This window comes from Hippocampus bargibanti, linkage group LG03 (assembly GCF_051943395.1).
Source record: "Hippocampus bargibanti isolate YZ-2025 linkage group LG03, ASM5194339v1, whole genome shotgun sequence".
NCBI lineage: Eukaryota > Metazoa > Chordata > Actinopteri > Syngnathiformes > Syngnathidae > Hippocampus > Hippocampus bargibanti.
The window spans coordinates 26,560,731-26,584,555 of NC_142736.1; the positions used below are offsets into that span (position 1 = coordinate 26,560,731).

Genomic DNA, 23,825 nt, shown 5'->3' on the forward strand with positions numbered 1-23,825 from the left:
ACTCAAATAGATATAAAGCTAGCTAGCTAGCTAATAGATAGCTAATAGCTAGCTATCTAGCTGGATAACCAGCTAGCCAGCTAGATATCAAATGGATCGTTAGCTAAGTAGCTAGCTAGATAGACAGATGGATAGCTAGATAAATAAAAAGAAGTGAAGAGAGGAAAAAAGAAATAAGAATTAAGTTATTAGTGTGCTAAAAAAGATTTCCCCTCGATCCTGTCCAATCAAAATAAAGAACAGCGTGATTGTGTAGCATCTGTCTACAATAACAATAAGGAGTGAGTATCCTGTGGTGTGTGATGCTGTTTCGGTCATTTGGAGTACACCATGCACACAGTGTAGGTTGTCAGTGTCGTTTGTTTTGTGGTGGGACTTTGGACATTTTAAAATGTACAAAATATTTAAGTGTGAATCCCGCTTTACTTTGAAAATGATTGAATGGATGAATGAAAATGAATCTGTCAGAATTAGGAGATTTGGGACCTTCCAGTGATCCATTACTGAACTAATTTTTGAAATAAGATAATGATAAAATAATAATAGTAATAATAATAATAATAATAATAATAAGAAGAAGATTATATTTCAATTATAAAACTAATCCAGGAATTAGACTGTCCCCATCGGACTGCCATTTTGGCTATTTTCAGCTTTCTGGCGTTTCTTTATACTGTATAGACTGCGTGAGTGTGTGGATGAGGATAAAGACAGACGAAAAGCATTGGCATATTCTAGCCACTTCTCAAAAAATGAAATGGAAAGATGGAAAGACAAGTCAGAATCCTCGTTGAACAAATTTCAAAATGTATGCTCATTAGAAAAGTACATTCTCCAGAAAATTACGGTTGAATGAATTTCCCAACACAGCAGTATTCCAATAAGGTTCCGTGATGTAGAACAAGTGAGGATTTCAACGGTAGTTATGCAGAGGTACGGCCAAAATGCCTTGGCAAAACGAAAAATTGAGATTCAAGAGGAAAATGTCAAACTTGTGATTGACTAGGTGTGCGCCTTGAAAGTTTTGTCCATCTCAAGTATGTGTCAGATCTTCAGGCCTCCGGCGGAGTCTGAACCTGGCTTGCGCTCCTCAACACCACAGATAGCACAAGTGGAGATGTTTCACATACAAAGACACAGACACACACAGGAAGTAGAAGTGCAGGGAAACCCACTCTTATCTAACACACACACAACCACACACACACAGATCAGCTCTGTTTTCTGTCTTCAACATGAAAACCTCTATGGTCTATTTTCATTTGGACATCATGCGTGCAAGAGAGGAAATCACTCAATACCTCTGGCGGACAACCAGTTAAGGTTGTTCACAAGAAGGGGACTTCCACATTTGGGGAGAGGAAACTTAAATCAATTTACCTGACATATGAGGAATGTCACTTCCACTGTGCACGCTTACACTATCAGGCAAAAAAACAGCTGTAGGGGTAAAATGGGTCATCGCTGGAGTTCAATCAGCCTGCCATGCATGTTTTTGGAATGCGGGAGGAAACTGGAATACCCAGAGAAACCCCACACAGGCATGTAAAAGAATGAACATGTAAACTCCATACAGGAAGGCCCAGAACCGGAATCGAACCCAGGACCTCTGCAATGTGAGGCAAATTAATTCTTCACATTTGTTAATCCTTATGTGAAACGTACCTGTGATGTTGTCCCCACCCTAAAAATGCAAACAACACTCAAAAAGACACAATCAAGAAACAACAGCAGCTTTCCTTGAAGGACTTGTCACTGGAGTTCAATCAGCTCGCCAGGCTTGTATTTGGAATGCAGGAGGAAACTGGAATACCCAGAGAAAACCCACGTAGGCATGTAAAAGAAAGAACATGTAAACTCCATCCAGGAAACCCCAGAACCGGAATCAAACCCAGGGCCTCTGTAATGTAAGGCAAACCAGTCCTTAATTCTTCACCTTCCTTATGGGAAACACACCTGTGACGTCCTCCCGCCCTAAAAATGCAAACAACACTCAAAAAGACAGTCAAGAAACAACAGCGCCTTTCCTATGATTTTGCAACCCTTACAATAATTTTCTTCTTTCACTCGTATACATTTTAAATGACATGACAACAAGATGAGGGATTTTACCAGTGGCAGACCGTCAAGGCCTGCAAAGCCTTCTCTGCTGCCTTAAAAAATATCTGAATCACGGACTGATGTTAATTATATTTTTTTCTGTGAATTGTTATTAACTAATTCCAAATTGTCTCTCAGCTTCCTTTCATTACTTTTCCACTGTTGGGCCAATCACATTTCAGCCATCATTTGTTCCCGAGGTCAGAAATCTACCTGGACGCCTTCACAATCAGTTCTGCAGGCCCTGGATTATAAAATAAATCTTGATGAAACTGTTGCTTTAAATCAATCAGATTTCGAGTTGGCAACCCAAGGCCTGCTGGAAGGCACTGGAAACATCAGAGTTTTTGCAAACTATGATTGGCTTGTCACTAGCCGATCATAGTATCACTAGCCGGTAGTCATAAGAGCATACTGACCTGAGCTAGCACACTATATCGGTAGCAAGCTGCATAAGCAAATACATTTTTGTGTTGAGTGAATAGCAGTTTTGTCAACCCACAATGGCTGAAGGAGAAAAAGAAATGGTTGGAGATTTACTGTTAAAGCCATTTTTAAGATGGACTTTTCAAGAAAAAAAAAATCGACATAATTAAGAAAGGTCGCTCAGTTATTTCCTGGCTAATGGTGCCCTCTAGTGAACTTCTAGTAAATCATACCACACTTTTTTTTAGTGTGGATTGATTCAGACGTAGCACCACTGAAGGCCTAATGATGAAATCCACGGCCCACCACTGGATTTTACGGATATCAAAAACCTTTTGATCCATTCACGATGTTTTTACTGACGTAAGAATCAAGTCTATTGTTGTGGCATCAGTCACCCATCCACATGCGGCAACCGCATTTGTTTTGCAACTCAAACCAATACTTTGGTCTTAATGTGTAGCAAAAAAATGTGTAGATTATGATATTGATCCTCTAGCCCTTTGTAAAAGCATTATAAATATAAAGAGCATTTCTCCATTAATAGAGAGTAGGAAGCTGGCTAATGCTAATGAGCCTCAGAGTGCCCATTCCAGTCCATTAAGAGCTCTTAGCACTGGGAAATGATGGTGTTGTCGCGAGGAGGGGGAGAAAAAAATTAAAAAAACAACACGGGCCACACGGGCCCACAATGCACACACAGCCAGACTGTGATGAATGCTGCTAATGGACTCTCTGTACATTGGCGAGGATAGTGGCGGGGGATGTATTTATTGCGGCCTGCATGAAAAATTGAATTTATTTGAGGATCTGATTCCTAATGGGAGATATGAAAGAGGAGAGCTTTTATGATGCTCCAAAAAGTTAGACGATATTATGTTTGTTGGAAAAGTTGCGCCGGGATTTACTCTGTTTGGCAAAAAGATGGAGACTTTTTTTTTTATTACAGCAATTGAAAACAATGTCTGTGATGAAAAGCTATTTGTTTTCATCAGATCGTTCAACTTTCACAGATTGTTGAATTATGATATGAACGAATGATGTTAAACAGAAAATGGCTCACCAGTTCCTTGCCAATTGATTGTATTGAAACAAGAGGAAAACATTTTTAAACCATTTAAAGGACAACCGACGCCTGCGGACAAGTTGTGTCCATAATTTGTAAAATCACTTCAAATGACTTCTACTGAGTGTATTTTACAAAGATTATACCGCATATAGCTATATTTTACGTTTTAAGACTCGCGCTGAATATTCAGGAAGTCTTGTTTTTGAGTTCATGACGATGCCTGACATGACGTCACATCTGGAACACCCCTGATCGAGAAAGCGACACACAATGCATTTTGCGCTACTTTGTTTGGTCTGAAAACTTCGTGTTGATCCGTGTTGATGGCGAAATTAGAAGGAAAACACATAAATAACGCGATGGTGAATGGTGTGTTGCACCAAGACTACTATTTGATATTCGCTGACACAAATTCCCAGCAGACAAATCAGCCCATTTCCAACAGAGCTTGGGCGCCATCTTCTACATTTTCTGGGTGCTACATTGCTGTCATTGACGGCTCGAATTGATATGGGAGGTCTCCTTTAATTGATTGCAAACATTCATGCTTTCCGCTTCAGAACTATTTGAATCATATTCAGGACTGGATCAGTGACAAGAAAGCATCTTCTCCGAATCTGAAGAAATTGTTTTGATTCTCGAGCAAGGCAAGATGTCTTGGCGTGATGTCACGAACAAGGGGGCGGGACCTTCTGAAACATGCTTTTTCCGGTTTCATTTTGAAGTCGTTTTTGGACACTGTAAGTCATTTTTATTGGTGTTTTGCATTTGACTAAAAATATCAACCTGCGTGTTTTGGGTATTTTAGATCCTATAAAACGTATTTCTCAAAGAGTGTCATACAAGCGATTCAACCCTGATCTTAAGCAGGTTCCACTGGTGGTTTGGGCTTCATATGTGTCATGCAAGCCCAGAGAAATGAGTTGGCGGGGGTGGGGGTCGGTAGGTAGTATCCAGGGGTCCCAATGAACAAACTGACTGGAGCCAGAGGGGATAAAAAGGGTGGATTAATACAATGAGAACTAAACACGGGATGAGGGCATCAGAGACGCATGAATTGTACTGCTGACTGCGTGAAGGAGAGGAGAAACAAATGAATGATGCGAGGGGAGCAGAAAGGGGCTGGGGTTAGGAGGGGGGCTTACCTGTCTGCAAAATCAGGGCTGAAACGTTACCCCGCCTGCATTGTTCACTGATGCACTCAAAAAGACACAGTCAAGAATCAACCAGACAAGCCGCGGATCAAATGATTCGCACAAAGAGATTTACCCCCCGAACCCTCAACCCCACCCCCACCTTGCCCCTGTTTAGTCACATTCTCCCCCACCCCTTTCGTTACGCCACAACTTCCAGAGCAAAGGTGAAATCTGAAACACAACCGTCCCAAAACACTTAATCTCAAAAGCCCACGCTGCCAATGCCCCTTGTCGCACAAAAGAGAACACTGAGACACGCTAAATGCCCATACACGCAGCAACATGCTTTCTCTCACACACGCATACATGCACACCACACACACACACACACACACACACACACACACACACACACACACAGGGCTAAGAAGTGAGATGAAGGAGTTGAGAAGAAGCAGGTCTGCCCGTGAGGGAGGTCTGCTCAGATCCAGGATGACGACCAAATAGAAGCAAACATTGGAAAATACAATAATGGAAAAAAGGGGAGACTCTTTGATTTTAACTATTTAGTCCAGCAAACAAAGGGTTATATTCACTACTGTGGGTCACATTTTGTCTTATTATGTATTCATGTATGCATCAACAATTTTGATAGGAAACTGTATTAAAAAAGATTAGTGCTGGAGACAAACAGGATTGTTTTCCAGCAACTCATGTCCCCCAAACGGTATCTATTGGTTTAGAATGTTCGAAAACCTGGCCAATTGAGTCCTAGAAATTGCTCCTCATACAACCTGCAGGGTTGGAAAAGGTTAAATGGGGTAAAGGTTATTATCAGGAAAAGTACAAGAGATGATGACAAATATTTAAACACTAAAGGGAGATTCTATAGCCAACAAAGATTTTGTATCTATTCTGAAAGAAAAAAAAAGTTTAGGAGGACCCCCGCCAAAAGAAGGATAAAACTGAATGAGTGAAACTTGTACTAAGCCCCTCCGCCTTCAACGGGCTTAGCTAGGAGCCGGACTTTCGCTGTGGTAGTAGCTAAGAGGCTACATGATCCTTTTACATTGCTCACATACTTAACCAGTTTGCAGGACTTTCCATCCTAAGAGCTCTTTGTCAGGACTTGCAAATGATTTTTTCAGTGTTACAAATACCATCTCAAATGCTTTGGCTAGTTTATAGACGCTAAGAGAAACCGAATGAATAAATATAGTTATGAATGAGTGGAACACCCCCCTCACAATGACAAACAGTCCATAAGCAGGACACTTCAACTTTCTCCAAAGACACGTCATCGCCTTTTGTGGATTGGCAACAGCCCTGTATGTTAAAAAGTGACGCTCTAGCGCTTTTTTTGTTTTTGGTCACACTTCGATGCAAACGGCGAGCGAGAACAGGCCTTTAAAGGCACATAAAAGTGAATATATGGATGAACAAACACATCAGAGATAACATAAGTGATAAAATATTCAAAGATAAACATTCATTTTGCATCAGTCATTCATTCCGCTTTGTATTTAACCATCTGCTCATTCATAAGTCTTCATGGAGCTCCCCATAAACGTACTTAAAAAAAAATAATGTGCATCAATCGATCCATCTCAGCAAAGAAAAGTCCAGTTGTTTGACCCACAAGGTCAATGTTCTCATAGCCCCAGGACGTTCTCGAACAGACACACAAAGAACATCTAATCATACAGCAGGCCCAAAAGACAGTATCTCTTTAATGACAGACCACTGGCCCGACTGACCAGCAACTAAATTAAAGGCTAAGTCGCTGAGCTGAGCAGCACACCAAAGACAAACAAGCGAGGTGACCCGAGTGGGACGGGAAGAGGTGAGTGACACGGCCCAGCCAGTTGGATCCCATGGTCAGCCCTTTGTCTCCGGGCCTTCATGGACCTAATCAAAAGACTAGGACAAGTCTAATGGCTAAAAATGATGGCTCAGTAAAAGAGGGAACAAGGTCAGTGGGTGGGCCAGACGGGGTCTTTGTACTGCCCTTTCCTCACCCCACTAATTAGCCGACATGGAAGGTGGAGGATGGAGCGGAGGCAAGGCGAGGGAGGAGGAAAAGGGAGGAAGGAGGAGAAACGGGAGAACAGAGGTGAAGATTTGAGGCAACAGATGGAGCACAAGTGTGAAAAGCAAAACGTGTGTGTGGAGGCCTGGGGGGTTGCTGCTACTGTTACAGAAATCTTGACAAAAATAGACACAGTGAGATGGAAAGTGAGTCACCGGCATTTTGGTATTTCAGAATACATGTAACTTGAAAAATGCTTAGTGGAGCTGTGATGAACGCCCTCGAGTGCTCATTTTTAAGTCCGACTGTTGCATTCACAATAGCCTAAATTATGAATGCACCGAAACCATTGTGGCTGCATCACCATTTTTTTGAACACAAAGGATCGGTTGACGATTAGCATAAAAGCTTTAATTTATCAAATGTGTGGTTGAACACAACCCATCGTGTCAAGAAATGGTCATGAATTGAAGTAACATTTTAATATTGAACATGACATATCATATTTTCCGGTGTACAAGGCGCACCCCCAATGAATTGTGTATTTTTCAACTTATTCCATATATAAGGCACACTGGACTACAAGCCGCACCTTCAATTAAGATCTTTTTTTTTCAAATATACAAATATATAAAAGTTTTACAAATATAAGGCACACCACATTATAAAGCGCTACAGTGGAACCTGGGGTTACGCGCTACTTCTTCCACAGGGTGAAATGGAGCCGGTGGACAGTACTTGAGAGACATGGTGTGGCTCAATATTACTTATATAAGGTGCACCTGCGTATAAGGCCCACGGTCATTTTTTGAAGAAAATCAAGGCTTTTGGGCGCGCCTTATACACCGGAAAATTCAGTACTTAACTGTCATACAAATATAATGTGAAAGCATTATTTTTGTTTCTTTTTGAAGAGTCATAACTTTACATTCAAGCAGAAATATAAGTAAAATAAACAAAACACCATGTAACCACTTCAATGATAGAGCTTCTTGTCTTCAGACGCCATGTTGAACCTGGTCCACATAAAGCCAAATAAAAATAAAAACACAAAAACCATTGGCATGGTGACGACTTCAACTTCACCAAAAAAAGTGTGCAGTCAAAATCTCGACTGCCCAACCTGATCTTTGTGATAAATTCCCAGTGTCACGTCCATCTTTACCCCCAAAAATTATCGTTTTTCTAAGCATAAGTAAGGTGAAAAACAAAAAGAGCAATGAAAAATGACCTGCTATCAGTCACTGACTTAAAGTGGGCCTGGCTGGGTTTAGCATTGTGACAGCAGCAGTGAAACATGGCTGACATTGAGCACCACAAACAATCAGCCTTCGCTCTTTCCTCACTTTAACTAGGGAGCTTCAAAAAGGCTCTACTGCACCAAAGTGTCAAAAAGACAGCCTTGAGCCACCACTTTCCAAGTGACGATGTCCAGCTTATAACCAACTATTATGCTTAATTGGAAGCAAATGTTATCATATTTATTTATACAGCCCCATCCAGCTCCATTGTCTCCACTCTTGATTTATAAATTGAAGCTAAGAAAATGACATTTTCATTCTCACTTTTTTTGCAGTATGAAATCGACCGGTTTAAAAGCCCTAAAAGACTTTTATCAATGGTTTCTCACACAAAAATAGAAGCCACGCAGTGACCGTGAACTGCCTTGACAGCAACAAGAAAGAAGAGGGAGTCAAAAATCACCTTGGAACACCATCCCAGTGGACACCGGGCAGCTCCCAGCATCCAGTAAACACTGTCCATCTTGGCTACCTTTTATTTGAAAGGTGTGACAAACAAAGGCAGACCTGCATTGTAAACACGTGAGCTCATGGCTGTCTCCAGTTGCATGGCCACGGCTGAATTTGTTCAAAAAAGGAAAAAAAAAATGGAGCTCAGAGGGAACCAAAATGCACTTTGACACAAAATAAACCATTAGTGGTCACAGAGGGAGCGGCAGTGCCAGGTCACACCGTTGGGCCAAACTAGTAGAAACTCTGAGATTGAGGAGGCTCCGAGTCTGGCGCTGCAATGAAATTTACCTAGTGAGTTGACTTTTGACCTCAGCTACCTCCAACGTGTGGTGTCAGATATTGTGCAAAAATAACTATGGTTGCATGACTGGATGCTATGTGGTCCTTATTTTGACACAAGACCATAATCCCGGGAGGTTTGATGATAATTGATTTAAAAGCATACTGAAATAGCCTTGGATGATGACAAAATTTGGTGTCAAGTAAGATTAAAAACTAACTATGGCTCACAGTTATCGTATTTTCCGCACTATAAGGCACACCTAAAATCCTTCAATTTTTTCAAAAGCTGACCAAGCGCATTATAATGCAGAGTGCCTTATATATGGAAAATGTTTTAATATATGTCATCCATTGAACGTGCGCTTTGTAATACCCAATATTCCGGAAAATGCAGTAATTTGAAGAGCGTTACTGGTACAGCAGTGCAAAAGAAGATTTCATTTGTGAAAGGGCCTTGAACATTGGTTGCCACTGACATATTTGGTTTACCCAGCAGTGAATATTTTATACACGTGTGGATGCTTATAAAATGTCGACTCTCGCATAGCAACGTCTAGTTGAAGACATTGTATGTTCTTGGGCAGTGAAATCAATCGTAAAATAAGAAAAAATATCCCCTGCATTTGCAACAGTGACAGGAGCCAGTTTATTGACTGAAGTGGATATGTGATCCGAGTAAGAGGCTGGGGAAAGCCTCGCCCTTTGACCCCACCCCCAGCCCTCGGGCATGGCCCTTATGCCCATTGGCAGATGTGACTTACTGGAGCAGACTTTCCTGTAGGGTGACAGCTTGTTAGCCACCCCGCCCATTTTTATGACACAAGACCATTCACACAGTTTTGACTGTAAAGGGGGTCTTAAAATGTTTTGTTTTACTTGATTCTTTTTAATAATTCCTTGACAGCACTGGGCAGCTCCTTCAGACATAGACTGATACAGCAGTGTTGCAAAAAGGATTGGTTCTTGCCGACTGCTGTCAGTCTATTGAATAGTCTGTGATGTAGCCACATGTAAATGGAATTACGGAAAATTGTGAACTTTTTTTGGGAACTGGCCACACAGTGCATGGGGTTAGTGTTTTATTTGCTTTTCCAGAAATAGGTGATAATAAATAAGAACAACTGTCAGCGCTAACTGTACAGGCTCAATGTGAATGGGATTTTGTAATAAAAAGGACACAGATAACCCAAACACGCCTCCTCTACTTTTGCTGGTCCGCCCCTTCACTCAGACTCCTCCATTTCAATCCCCCGGGGAGACTCATTAACTGTCCATGTCATCCCCACCCTCTCCAATGATTGGCACCATCAAAGATCCATGCACTCCGCCCACCGCCTTGTCATGATTGAAATGTTTCAATGCTTCTTGACTAAATGTCTTTGGATCTCTTGTTGGTAAGCAGATTTAAATGCTGTACGTTTATGTGAAGCATATTGAGTTGCCTTACATAGGAAATGTCATAAAGCCGCCTTGGTCTGCCTAATCCCCAGAGGTCTGGAAGAAATAATTTCCTGATCAGAAAAATTCCAGTGTTCCCTTCATTTGCATTACCAGAGTTAAAACCCACAACAACTTCCCAAATTCCAACTGTTCCTTTAACACAGCCTGGCTAAACTATCCTTCAGGCAGTAAAGTAGATCCAGTCAACAACTCAGCATCCTTGTGAATTAACCCACTTCAATACCAAGAATCATTTCATGCTTCTAAAATTTATGGGAACAATTTCCAAAAGCCTCTTTCTCTTTCGACCGACAGTGGTAAAAGGCGTGGCTTGATGAAATTGCACAGATGAACCTGACCTCAACCAAATCAAACATTTTTAGGAGTCTTCGGACAACATCCCTAAAAATGCATAAGGATTACTTCATTTTTACCAGTGTCATAAAATGAGACAATGACAAACTGTCAAGATGGCTCCACCCCAGGCAAGGCATGACACAACATTGGAGTGGAAGGAAAACAGCGAGCGCTTAGCCGAGAGAGGTGTCACTTGTTCTCAGTATTAGCGCTGGAGCAGATAAGAAAACAGATGGGACAGGGCAGGTCAGAGGGCCATGCTACGGCTGACAGCTTTGTTTATTTGGCCTGTCTCTGATATCCTGCTTCCAAGCCTGCCCCCCACTGCATGCACACTCCTCACGCCCGACCTGGAAGTGACCACGGGCGGATCAAGGCCACTTTTTCAGCCGAGACTCAATACTACCTGGCTCGCTCACCACTCAGGCCAACTCAAAACACATGGGGCGAGTGTGGGCTTATTACTCTGCTTTGACAAGAACAACAATTGGCAAATTTGTTCTGGCTCGGTTGGGGGGCGTTAAAATACTGTAGGGTGCAATGTCAGCCAGAATAAACATAACTGACCTCGACAAATAGATACGATAAACGCAATGAAAACTGCCCAGATTGAGTCTATAACGATATACGGCATTTTCTGGTGTATAAGGCGCACCCAAAAGCCTTCATTTACTTCAAAAGATGATTGAGCGCCTTTTACGCAGGTATGCCTTATACGTGAATTAATATTAGGCCACAACAGTCCTCCAAGGATGCCCATTTTGTGTTGCATCATATTCTCCCAGACATTTAGATATCATATTTTCTGATGTATTAGGCACCCAAAACACTTGATTTTATTCATAAGATGACCTTGCGCCTTATATGCAGGTGTGCCTTATATGGGAAGTCGTCACAACGGGTGTCGTAACTCCTGTCAGCAGCCTCCGACTACATTTTGCCGTGTAAAAGAAATAGTGTGTAACCCCAGCCTCTACTGTAGCGCATTATAATGTGGTTTGCCTTATAATTGGAAAACTGTTATATATTTAGATAGATTGATATTTTTGGATACCTTTTTTCAATGAAGGTGCGCCTTATAGTCTGGTATGCAGTCAATGGAAAAAGTTTGAAAATACACATTTCACCGGAAAATACGATATGCGTGACTGAGATTGTCATACATCCCTCCATGCTGAGCAAGAAGAGAATCTGAAAAATATCACCATGTCTGCTACAAACAAATCACAGCGATCCCACTAATAAAAACAATTCACTTTTTATAGTTTCAAATTAAAAATAAACTACAGATTGAATCGAAAACCTCAACAGACCAAAACATTTCAGCATTTGGCATCGAGACCATATTACAGTATCATCTTAACACTCCTTCAAAATGCCCTGTTGCGGTCAATTTGTAATCCTCCTGCCTCTAAACACACCAGGGAAAACCAAAAACAAAGCGGCGCCTAAAAACAACCAAAACATCTGCAGGGCATCGGAGCAGCCACGCACACACACACTTGTAAGCCGAGCAGATGGTTTGTCTCCGCCATCACCTTCACACGCACACACACACACACACACACACACACACACATACACAAGGATCACACTGCAGAGCTGCCAAGCTGTCCGAGAAGGGGGTGGTAGCGAGGATGCAGGGTTGAAAAATTGGGGGGGGGGGGGGGGGTCTCATGAACAGTTGCAGTTTCTGCATGTGTGTCGCACGGCAGAGTGGTGTGTGTGTAGCGTGCATGTACGTATGTCTGGACTTCTTCTCTGTCTCTCGGCCTCTCTCAGTGGGATGCAGACCTGTTGAGACAGCGAGGGCCGACTCCTGTTTAGACTGGGCCGGCGCCAGTCGTCCACTCGCCGTCGCCCACAGCAGCGACAGGTGAGACACTTCAGTCGGCCATCATCACACTCTCCGATGACAACGCCGTGACACGCCACAGTTAATCCATCGCCTGCTGTCACCACCGAAACTCCCCGTTTCCAATGTAGTGTTAAGGAATTTGCTTGGCCTTTTTCCTTTGATTTATGGAAGAAGAGCTTGAATTTTGGTGGAGTGCTTATAAAGATGAGGATGGCGGGTATGGCAGATGGACCACACAGTAAGAAACAACAGCCAGGGTTCATTCTTGACTTTGGCTAATTACCTCCGCCATGGTGCATTCAATTGACCACAATTTCAATGAAGTTGGTTAATTGCGCGTATAAGTGTTTGGAATCTACAACTTACAACTTCAGTCACTAAAGTCCATGATCTCCGTTGTCCTATTTTACACTCAACTAATTCACTGCCAGACATGATTAAAAAATATGTCCACTCCATCGCCAGGGTTTTTGTCAATGTCACTCAAATTCCAGGACCCACAGAATATTGGGTTTTTGGACTACATAAACATTCAATGCAGCGTTACAAACCTTAGACTCTCTTCTTTCATCAGACAAAAAGAGTTATTTCCTAAATTATGTGGGTCTGGAGTTATATGAGCTTGAAATGAGAATGGCTGTCCATTCTCATTATATTCTCTGTATATTGGTTTATATAATAATAACACATTTCATTTCAAGCGTCTTGCAAAACACCCAAGGACACTTCACAATAAAAACAATAAAACAAAGCACATAACAATAAAACCATAAGTAAAATGATACATAATAAAATAGCAGATAGAACTATACATTGAAAGCAATTGTAAACAAGTGGGTTTTGAGGTGAGCCTTGAAAATAGGGAGGGAGTCAATATTGCGGATGTTGGGTGGAAGAGAATTCCAGAGTTTGGGAGCAGAGCGGCTGAAAGCTCTGCAACCCATCGTGGTGAGACGGGCAGAGGGCACATAGAGGTGAAGGGAGGATGAAGATCTGAGGGACCGAGAGGGAACAGAGATTTGAAGCAGGTCAGAAAGATAGGGAGGGGCAAGGTTATGGATGGCTTTGAATGTAAACAAAAGTATTTTGAATTCGATACAATGTTTAACAGGTAGCCAGTGGAGTTGCTGGAGGACAGGGGTGATGTGGTGAAAGGAGGGGGTTCTAGTGATGATCCGGGCTGAAGAATTTTGGACGAGTTGGAGTTTATGGAGAAATATAGCGCTTGTATAGCGCTTTAACATCTGAAGCTGGAACAAAGCGCTTACATGGAAAAAAATGGGAAAATACTACCGCCTTGTGGAAGGGAAAACCATTGCCAGAGGTCTGGCCTGCGCTTTATCAGCACCCAAGCAAGAAAAAAACCAAAATCTGAACTAATTTGGGAATGGCGGTCTACGTCATATTTTCAATTCCCGACTAAATTCGTGAATGGCAGTGAATGAGTTAATAACCCACCACACGTTTTCAATGGCAGACAGGTCTGGACTGCAGGCAGGCCAGTCTAATACTTGTGCTTTTGGCAAATTCCACAACTTTCCCGGTCTTTTGATGCACATGTCCCAGCAGTTTTGGAAAATGTTGCAGGAAAATTCAAAATACAGTGAAGTCTCGTTATATCGATATCGGTTATATCGATAGTACTGCTTATTACGATACTATTTCTATGAACGCAAGGAGACAATTTACATGCCGCAGGATCGGATATATCGATAGTCCGGTTATATCGATATTTTTTCCGACTCCCGAGAATATCGATATAACGAGACTTTACTGTAGAAATAACGGTGGCTCAGCCTTCAAGGATGCACTCTATAATTCTAGTTTTAAACCTCAACTAAATAGGCTAACTAAACACGTAATGTAAACCTTTTGTCAAATTCATGTGAAATTTCACCAAGTCACCTTGAAGTGTGAGGTGACAGCGGTTGAATTTCTGGCTGGATGGCGTCCACCTATTTTATTTTATTGCATGTACGTTGTGTATGAAGCTGCATGCTGCATAACACTAAATAATTCAGCAGAGCTCCTTCTACCCACATCGGACAGGGGGTTTAATCCCAAAATCAATTTACAACTGACATTTTCTTTTCAGCAACTGCCAACTCTTTTCAGAAATAAAAATGATATTATACAACAGGCAATAAAACATCCAACGGGTCTGGTGACCTTTCATGCATTTCATGCATTCGCCATCACATGGTCTGAAATACAGTACTGTATTTGAAACTCGATGCAATGGTTTTTGCAATCCTTCTTTTTTTGCGAACATGCAATGAAATTTACAGATACAAATTCCCCAGCGCTATACTATAATTTCCCCCCTTATGAAGGTGAATATCACACTATTCCCCCCCCACGACAGCTTTACAATCCTCAAGGTTAAATGAGGACCAATTGCACGCCGATATATTACCCCTAGAATGTTCCCAGTTAAATGGGCTGCCGGTTATAAATATTAGTAATCATTCGGGGGAAAACACAAGGCTTCTGAGCCGAACTAATGATCAATGAATCAAAACTGTCCCTACGTTCACCCCTGTGTGTGATTTGACGCACACAAGCCTTGTCATAAAACGAGATCACTGAGGAATTTGCTATTTATTGCTGCTTACCAAGCACCGACAGTGGACATCTGTTTAAAATGCAAGGTGAGGGCATGCGAAGTGGAAAGCATTCCAGACAATGTTTGGTGACCCCGACGTGCGACGAGTAACGTTTGAAGTGTATTTCTGCAGCAGTTTCAATGAGCCTCCATGAAGAATATCAGTCAGCCACAACAGAGATGACAGGTGACACAAAAAAAGGCCCTTTGTTATAACCGAGGATCAAACATTACGTTGCAACAAAAAAGGCCCCCAAAAATATCTAGAGTTTCAAACAGCTTGATATTAGAGATAAAGATCTAAGACATGACTGTTTAACTTATAGTCTGTCTCCTTTCCTCCCAAGTACCGTATTTTACTAGCCTCTTGGATACCGTACAGTATGTCCAACAAGATAACTTTTGCCAAAGCCTGAAAAAAAAGGCCATCGATCACAAAATCAGAACATTATACTTCACAGATGATAAATAGAGCTTTAATTCTATCACATTATCTTGAATCAATGCATTCAAAGGTCAATTTTCTATACGCAATCATTCTAAATTATATGATTGTATGTAATTGCACATTCCAGCCTCGTAAATCCTCAAAATATTTCACGGACAACACTTTTCTTAGCATGGTGACCACAAAGTTTTTTTTTTTTTTAAAGTAACATTTTCATTACTGTACATACATACACTGTATGTTTTAACACGCAATCTGACACAGAGACTGGATGCGTCAGTGTGATATTTTAAATGATCATAATTCATAGTTCAGTGAAAATGCATCAGGTTGAGCAAAGGTGTCAAAGTCAAGGGCCGGGGGCCAAATCTGGCCCGCCACATTATTATTCGGCCCGTAAATGCAAATAATATTTGTGAAATTTCATGATGCTTGCTAAAGTCCGTATCCAAATTTCAAATTGTCCCATGTAAACCACAATAACAGTCTTTTTTACATCAAATATGAAAATTATTATTTCATTAAGACATTGTGCGCTCTAGATGTAATATGTGGAGGAGATGAAACATTCGAATGGCTTCCCCAAATTCATAGCAGTCCCCCGAGAGGAAAGCGTCACAACAATGTGGCCCTTGGCAAAAAAAATGACTTTGGCACCCTTGAGGTTGAGTATGGGATTGGAAATCGGTTTGGCTTTGCAATGCCAATTGAATTGGGGGGTGTTGTGGAGTGAGATTCAGATCATTCAGCATACAACCAAAGCCTTCTTCTCTGCCATTTATAAACTTTAGAGACACACACATGCATACTTTTGGATTCCAAAAAAATGGTTTTCTATTCTGATTGACAGGGGGAAAACAATTTGATAATAAAAAAAATCTATATAAAAATTTTGAGTCTGAAGACAGACAATAAAAGTCTGATCATTCACAGAACCCACCGGATGCACTCATGCAACAAAAACAAGAACAAAATCACACACACGAACGTACACTGAAATGTCCACTATGAGCAGCCACCCTCTCCTCTCACGGCGCTCATTCATAGCCGCTAAAAGCCTCTTCCATTTAACAGTGGGCCCGAGGCTGTGAGTGACAGCCAACAGAATGGATCTTATGCCATCACGCTCTCAGCCTGGAGGGAGGCCTGGCACAGCACTAAGGAAGGAAGGAGGAGGTCTGGGCATGTGCCACAGACCAGAAAACTGGACCAGAGTTTCAAATATCCATGGAGAGTGTTGTTGCCTGCAGGCAGAGGGGCACAGCCGGCTGGCCTTTTTTTTCCAAAGAGAATGAAGATTTGATGAGATTTGATCACCATTTGACCAAAGAGGATCTCATCCTTGTGAGAACATTGTCCAGATGTCGTTTGATCCACTCTTGTGTTTCCTGTACCTTTACAATATGAAAAGTACTTGAACTGCAGAGGGCAGAAGTGAATGTGTTCCACTTTGCACAATGCCATAAATGACAGCACAGTGCAAAAGATATATTTCGGCAGGGTTCTGTCATGTAACTGTCGGCTATTATTGAAGACTTATTTGACTCGGGACACTTGCACTCGCCCACACACAAGATGAAACAAAATATTTTGCTAGAAATGGTATAAATTAGCCTGATATTGTAATATATTGGTATGATAGTGTAAAAGAAAAAAAAAATCAAAAATCCAATTTAAATGCATTTAAAATGCGTGAAATTAAAAATAAATACATTTTGAAAAAATATATAATACGCATATAGTATCAATAAGAAGGTGGCTGTCTTCCTCTTTTCCTTTCGGCTTTTCCCTTCAGGGGTCGCCACAGCGAATCAATGTCCTCAATCTAACCCGGTTTTGTGCATCCTCTTCTCGCACACCAGCTACCTTCATGTCCTCTTTGACCACATACATAAATCTCCTCTTCGGTCTTTCTCTCGGTCTCCTGCCTGGCAGTTCAAGGCTCAGCATCCTTCTGCCGATATAGTCACTCTCTCTCCTCTGGACATGTCCAAACCATCTCAGTCTGGCCTCTCTGACTTTCTCTCCAAAGCCTCTAATATGAGTTGTCCCTCTAATGTACTCACTGTACAAATGACTGTATAAATGTTAAATCAATAAAATAACAGATAATTATGATGGGAAAATATCCTAATGTAAAAAAATGATAAGATGAAAATAACAAAATCATATCAATAAGAACCTGACTGTATACATGTTAAATAAAAAAAAATCACACAGATAATAATGGGAAAATACCATAAAATGTAACATGAAAAGAAAACAGCGAAAAACAGCGATGAAAATATACTTTATAAGATTAATTTTGTTCTTTTAGTAGAGGGGGTTGAGAGACCAAAAGATGTCATCTATCAAGTTGTCATGTATTTTTAAATTCTCATTATTCATCCATTGGTGCATTGTACAGATGTGACAATCGTGTTTCTTTTTTGTATTTACTAAAACCAAGTCTTCATCTGATTAAGAATAATCGGACGGAGATAGGTCTAATTGCTGATGAATCATTTTGCATCCACATCTTGCTAGAAAACTTAAATCTTTCAACAGATTTCCATTTCAAAAAAATCAATTTGTAAATTATTATTCATTTTTGGTAACAAACATTTTATTTAAATGTGAAGCAGTTAACCACATGATTTTCAATGACCCTGAACTTGGTTTTACAAGTGAACTTTATTGGTTGTTTAACTGTGAAAGCAAAGTAACGGCATCAAAAGAGTCGTATGGAAATAGACGTTTAACCGTGTAAGGTATTTTCAGGAGGGGAGTTAAGGAAGAAAGAACAAAAATCAAAGAACAAGAAAAATGTGAAATTGATACCTGGCCCATTGTCTGGCCCCCATGTGCGTCTTCCTTCACCTATCAAAAAAAAGAAAAAAAAAAACCCACAATCAGGGTCTTTGAAAGGGGTTTTGGGGCAGGCGCACGGTAGGGGGACGAGTGGAGGGCAAGACTGGCCTATCACGTTCAGGTATGCAAGCCAGAAAGGCAGCGTGGAGCGACGGCGAGGTGTTGACAGTGTGTGGCAGGTGGAGCGACCGTTTCACAGTTCACTTGGAGATTGATGAAGCATTTTGGACAGCCTCTTTTGCAACGGCGTTGGCAGCGACGTAACGTGATCCTGGGTTCGAGAAACTGTAACTGCCCTTACATGAATACTCCCCCCCAAAAAAAAATCAAACGATAGCCCGTGTAGCATCCCGGTGACAAATGACACATGCTTTCAAGCGTTTTTCTGCTTTCCATTCAGAACGGGTTTTCAAACTTTGTTTTGCAGGCTCGTTGTGACAGGCCTCTAAATTGATTAAGCCGCGCCCCTAGATCTGACACGACGGCGCGTTGCCTTCTATTTGTTGATTACTATTGATTTTCTTTGATACTTCATTTAAAAATCAATGGCAGGAGCGCAAGACAAATAGACACAGTTTACACGTACTTGAACATACTAGTGTGCGCTAGAGAAGGCCGCACTTTTGGCAGTCGCCGTGATGGAGATGGCCAATTAGGTGGAAAGCTCTTAACAGGTGAAAAAGAGAGGCCTTGCTTGGATCGATGGTGCTTTTTCTTCTCTAATCACAGAAAGTGGCTATAAATTACTGCGCATCTGTTTTGTTTCCACGGGAGCAACTTTTTCTTTTTTTTTTTGGGTTGTTATTTCGTGGGATCCCTCGCTCTGTCCAGGAGTCCCACTTGTGAGTTGCGTGAAATATGGACAGAGAGGACAAGTGCCACGTAACACTGCGATGACAGCGTGACACCACACACATGAGATATTTTAACTCATTCACTGCCAGATGTGCAAAAATTTGTCCACTCCAGTACCAGGGTTTTTGTCATTTTCACTCAAATTGCAGGACCCACAAAATATTGAGTTTTAGGACTACGTAAATATTCAATACAGTGTTAGAAACCTTAAACTCTCTTCTTTAAACAGAAAAAAAAAGAGTTAATTCCTAAATGATATGGGTCTGAAGTTGTATTCGCTTGAAATGAGGGCAGCTGTCCAAAATACAATGCAATACATACAGTACAATGTACTGTACCAATATGTACTGAGTACATATTGGTTTATGTAGAACTTTAACAACAGCTGAAGCTGGAACAAAGCGCTAACATGGAAAAAAGGGAAATGCTTCCCCCTTGAGGAAAGGAAAATACCAGAGGCCAAAACCCAAACAAATTCGGGAATGGCGCTCTATGTTATATTTAAAATTTCAGAAAAAAATTGTGAGAGCGCTATATAAACCAATATGTATGTATTGCATTGTATTTTGGACAGCTGCCCTCATTTCAAGCTCATATAAGTCCAGACTCATATAATTTACGAATTAACACTTTTTTTCTGATAAAAGAAGAAAGTCTTCTAACGCTGTATTGAATGTTTATGGAGTCCTAAAACTCAATATTCCGTGAGTCCTGGAATTCAAGTGACAAAAACCCTGGCGCTGCGGTGCACACATTTTTGCACGTCTGGCAGTGAATGAGTTAATTAGAGTGGAAAATCAATGTGACAACTGTGCTAAATAGTCAACTCCATCTTGATAAATCGTCTGATGTTTACACAGATATTCATGCAAAAATGAGCTATTTTGGTTGATCTAGCCTTCATATACAAACAGTTTAACCGGATTTTCAATCAGTTTAAATCCGAAAACCCCCAAAAAAGTGTCAATGTATAAAATATCTTAAATATGAATCAAACTGAATCAAAAAACAATGAATCCGTTTAGAAGTGACACATGTACCTTTGTTGATCCTTAATTGGTTTTAATCTGCATATCAAATCAGAGGTGGAGCATTTTACAGGAAAGCGCTGTATTACCAACCGGAAAGGTCCAATTGTACTCCTACTTAACATTCTCCCTACTCACATAACCATCTACAAAGCAACACGTCGGATAGCATGTATACTTTATTCCATACAGAACCAACGACATCATTGACTCACCTCCACAATAAGGTATTAAAATGTATGCGAGTGATGATATGTTGTTTTTAAATGACTATTTTCGAAGAAAGAACAACCTCCTTATCATTCATTTCAATGTCTTTGACTCTGCTCAGTGGCACTAATCTTTTCCTCTTTTATTCACACTTGCCTCTCACCACCCCCTTTAGTCCAAAGTCAAGCATGCAGAAAGGAGCAGGCAGGTCGTCTCCAGCAGACCCGAACGCTCTGTTCTCAGAGTACTCACCTTTCACCCGGCGTGAATGTGACGCGGCAACGCTCGGGCCCCTCGAGCCCCGCGGAGACCAGAACACAACACCCGCCAAACAAACGAGCTGGGCCTGTGTGAGGAGATCCAGTGGGCTGCTGAAAGACACAAGGTGGCATAAAGAAAAGCAGCCTGCGCAAAGAAGACGGAGACATTGTAGAAGAGACACGGAGAGATGACACTGAGGTTACAAACGGAGAACTTGAGGGGCCTTCTTACATAAGGAAGCTGGTGTCTTTGTACATGGCTCAAAGCTGATAGTGTGCTCCGTATCTCATCTCTCTGCTGTAACACAAGCAACATATTTTTGACTGAAAAAAAATTCAACAAGTATATAAAGTAATCACGTAGAGATTTCAACTCAACAAATAAAAAAGAAACAATAAAAATAATTAGCTTCATCAAAACAGATCTCTCTCTCTCTCTCTCTCTCTCTCTCTCTCTCTCTCTACATATATATATATATATATATATATATATATATATATATATATATATATGTATGTGTGTGTGTGTGTGTTTAAAAAATTGTGGAAAACTATCAATATTTGCTTCTTCATTTCGTCATTAAATTGTAATTTGTCATGCATCATACACTTCAATAAGGTTGTTTGTTGTGGTTTGTCTTGATAGTCACTTATGTAACTTCACATCTTTATACTGTAATCCACGGATGTTAAAGTCAAGGCTCGGGGGCGAAATCTCGCCAACCAAATCATTTTATTCGGCCCGCAAAAGCAAATCAAGCATGTCAAGTGCCATGATGTTTGCTAAAGTCCAAACCAAAATTTCAAATTGTCATATGTAAACCACAATAAATCATTATTCTTGACTTCAGATTTGAAAAATAGTTATTCATTAATTTGGAGTGCATTCTGCATGTGATATGTGGAGGAGATGAAACATTCAAATGCTTTCTCCAAATTCATAACGGCCCTAGAGGGGAAACCGTAACTACAATTTGGCCCGTGGCAAAAAAATGAATTTGACATTGCTGCTGTAATTCCTCGATACAATTGTATCATTCAAATAGACTGAATTTGAAAACAAACAATGGCATCCATCCAGTGTCTGAAACTTATGACAAAAAGTTAGCGGACAACTCTGAAAAGTTGCCTGCCCGGCCATAAAGTTGCCTGCCCCCTTTTTCACAACTTGAAATACAATAAGACGACTAATCGCAAAAAAAAAAAAAAACACATAGATGCGATGTATAAAGGATTTTCTAAAATTAAAGGACAACCGACGTCTCCGGACAAGTTGTGTCCATAATTTGTAAAATGGCTTCAAATGACTTCTACTGAGCGTATTTTAATAAGATTCCACCGCATATAGCTATATTTTACGTTTTAAGACTCACTCTGAATATTCAGGAAGTCTTGTTTTTGAGTTGGTGACGAGTCCGTACGTGACGTCACTAAAGGACCGCCCCCTGACCAAAAAAGTCACATTGTAGCAGTCCTTCCATCACGTCAACGTATTTTGCTGTACATGTTTGGTCTGAGAACTGTGTTGCACCCAAAAGCCGCCAGAAGAGGGCATCCAGGCTACATATAAGGAATTTATCAGCCTGTGGAAGCGGAGGTGGCCACTGGAGGTCGCCATTTTGTGCCTCTTTTTTTGGGTGAGAGAGTTTCCCCCAATGTTGCCTCAAAATGGCACATATAATTCTTTAATCGATTGCAAACATGTATGCTTTCCTCTTCAGAACTTTTTGAATCATATTCAAAACTGGATGTGTAACAAGAAATCTGAATCTGAAGTCATTGTTATGATTCACTAGCAATGCAAGACGTCTTGGCGTGACGTCACGGACTGTGGGCGGGACTTTCTGAAAATGCCCAATTCGCAGCTCAATTTTTTGCAGATTTTGGACACTTTAAGTCATTTTTATTGGTGTTTTGCATTTGGGTATTTTAGATGCTATAAAATGTTTTTCTGATGTCAGTTAAAAAACAAAAAAGTGACGTTGGTTGTCCTTTAAGGACGTACCTACCACAAATGCTCCCTTGCTTAATTTATGGTAAATATCCCTTGCTGAAGATTTTGCTCCAGTTTTCGTTTGTCGTCATGGTGCACAATGCAATGTTTGCGTTGCGTTGTCTGCTCAAAGACACGTGGACTCCTCTTTCTAAGCGCCTTTCAAAACTTTCAAGTACACTTTACAGTCACGGTATAGTCCGAAGCACGAAACAGGCTTCTGATGGGCTGCCGTGCAGAGTATGCAAATTGCCAAACAAACATTCGTTTGGGAGTTTTGAAAGGCGCTTAGAAAGAGGAGGCAACGTGGATTGTAGCAATTTGCTTGTAGTTTTTGCTTTATTGAATAAAACAAACGTTTGATTTGAAAAAAATCTTTTTTTTTTCTTGAAGAAGTTGTTGGCCACCCGGGGCGAGACGTTTTGAATGTTGTACGCCCGACGTAAATATTGTACGCCCTGGGCCTCCGGGCAGACGTTATTTCAAACACTGCTCCATCCCATGTAGCGTCCATTAAGTCATTTACTGCCATTCACGAATTTATTCAAGAATTGAAAATATGACAAAGAGCCCTATTCCCCAATTAGTTTGGGTTTTGTTTTTTTTCCTCCTTAAGTGCCGATAAAGCGCTGGCTAGACCTCTGGCAATGTTTTTCCCTTCCACATTTCCTTTTTTTCCATTTTAGCACATTGTTTCAGATTCAGCTGCTGTTAAAGCGCTATATAAACCAATATGAATGCATTGCATTGTATTTTGGACAGCCACCCTCATTTCAAACTCATATAAGCTCAGACATGTAATTTAGGAATTAACTCTTTTTTCTGCCGAAAGAATAGAGTCTAAGGTATCTTAGGCCGCATTGAATGTTTTTGTGGTCCGAAAACCCAATATTCTGAAGGTCCTGGAATTCGAGTGACAATGACAAAAACCCAGGCACTGGAGTGGACAGATTTTTGCATATGTCTGGCATGTGAATGAGTTAAAATGTCATCAGTCGAGACTAAAACACATTTTCTTTGAAAATAGTTGAACAAAAGTTGGATGAGAACCAAATTGCACTGTCATAAAATTGCCACAATTTTAGCAACATGATAATATTGCTTCTCGCTTATTTGTAAATGTGT

The 23,825-nt window shown here is 40.9% G+C and overlaps 1 long non-coding RNA gene across 6 annotated transcripts in view; it reads right to left on the bottom strand.

The window, feature by feature from the left end:
- LOC148900848 (uncharacterized) overlaps positions 1 to 23,825 on the bottom strand; it is a 117,176-nt gene that overhangs the window by 59,178 nt on the left and 34,173 nt on the right. For 5 of the 6 annotated variants that reach the window (XR_016114517.1, XR_016114519.1, XR_016114515.1 and 2 more), the window contains exons 2-4: positions 20,940 to 21,005; positions 20,700 to 20,818; positions 18,325 to 18,363 (exon numbers count right to left, since the gene is read on the bottom strand). This is a non-coding gene — a long non-coding RNA (uncharacterized LOC148900848). The remainder of the gene's footprint in view (positions 1 to 18,324; positions 18,364 to 20,699; positions 20,819 to 20,939; positions 21,006 to 23,825) is intronic. The other variant, XR_016114516.1, reaches the window with a different exon arrangement.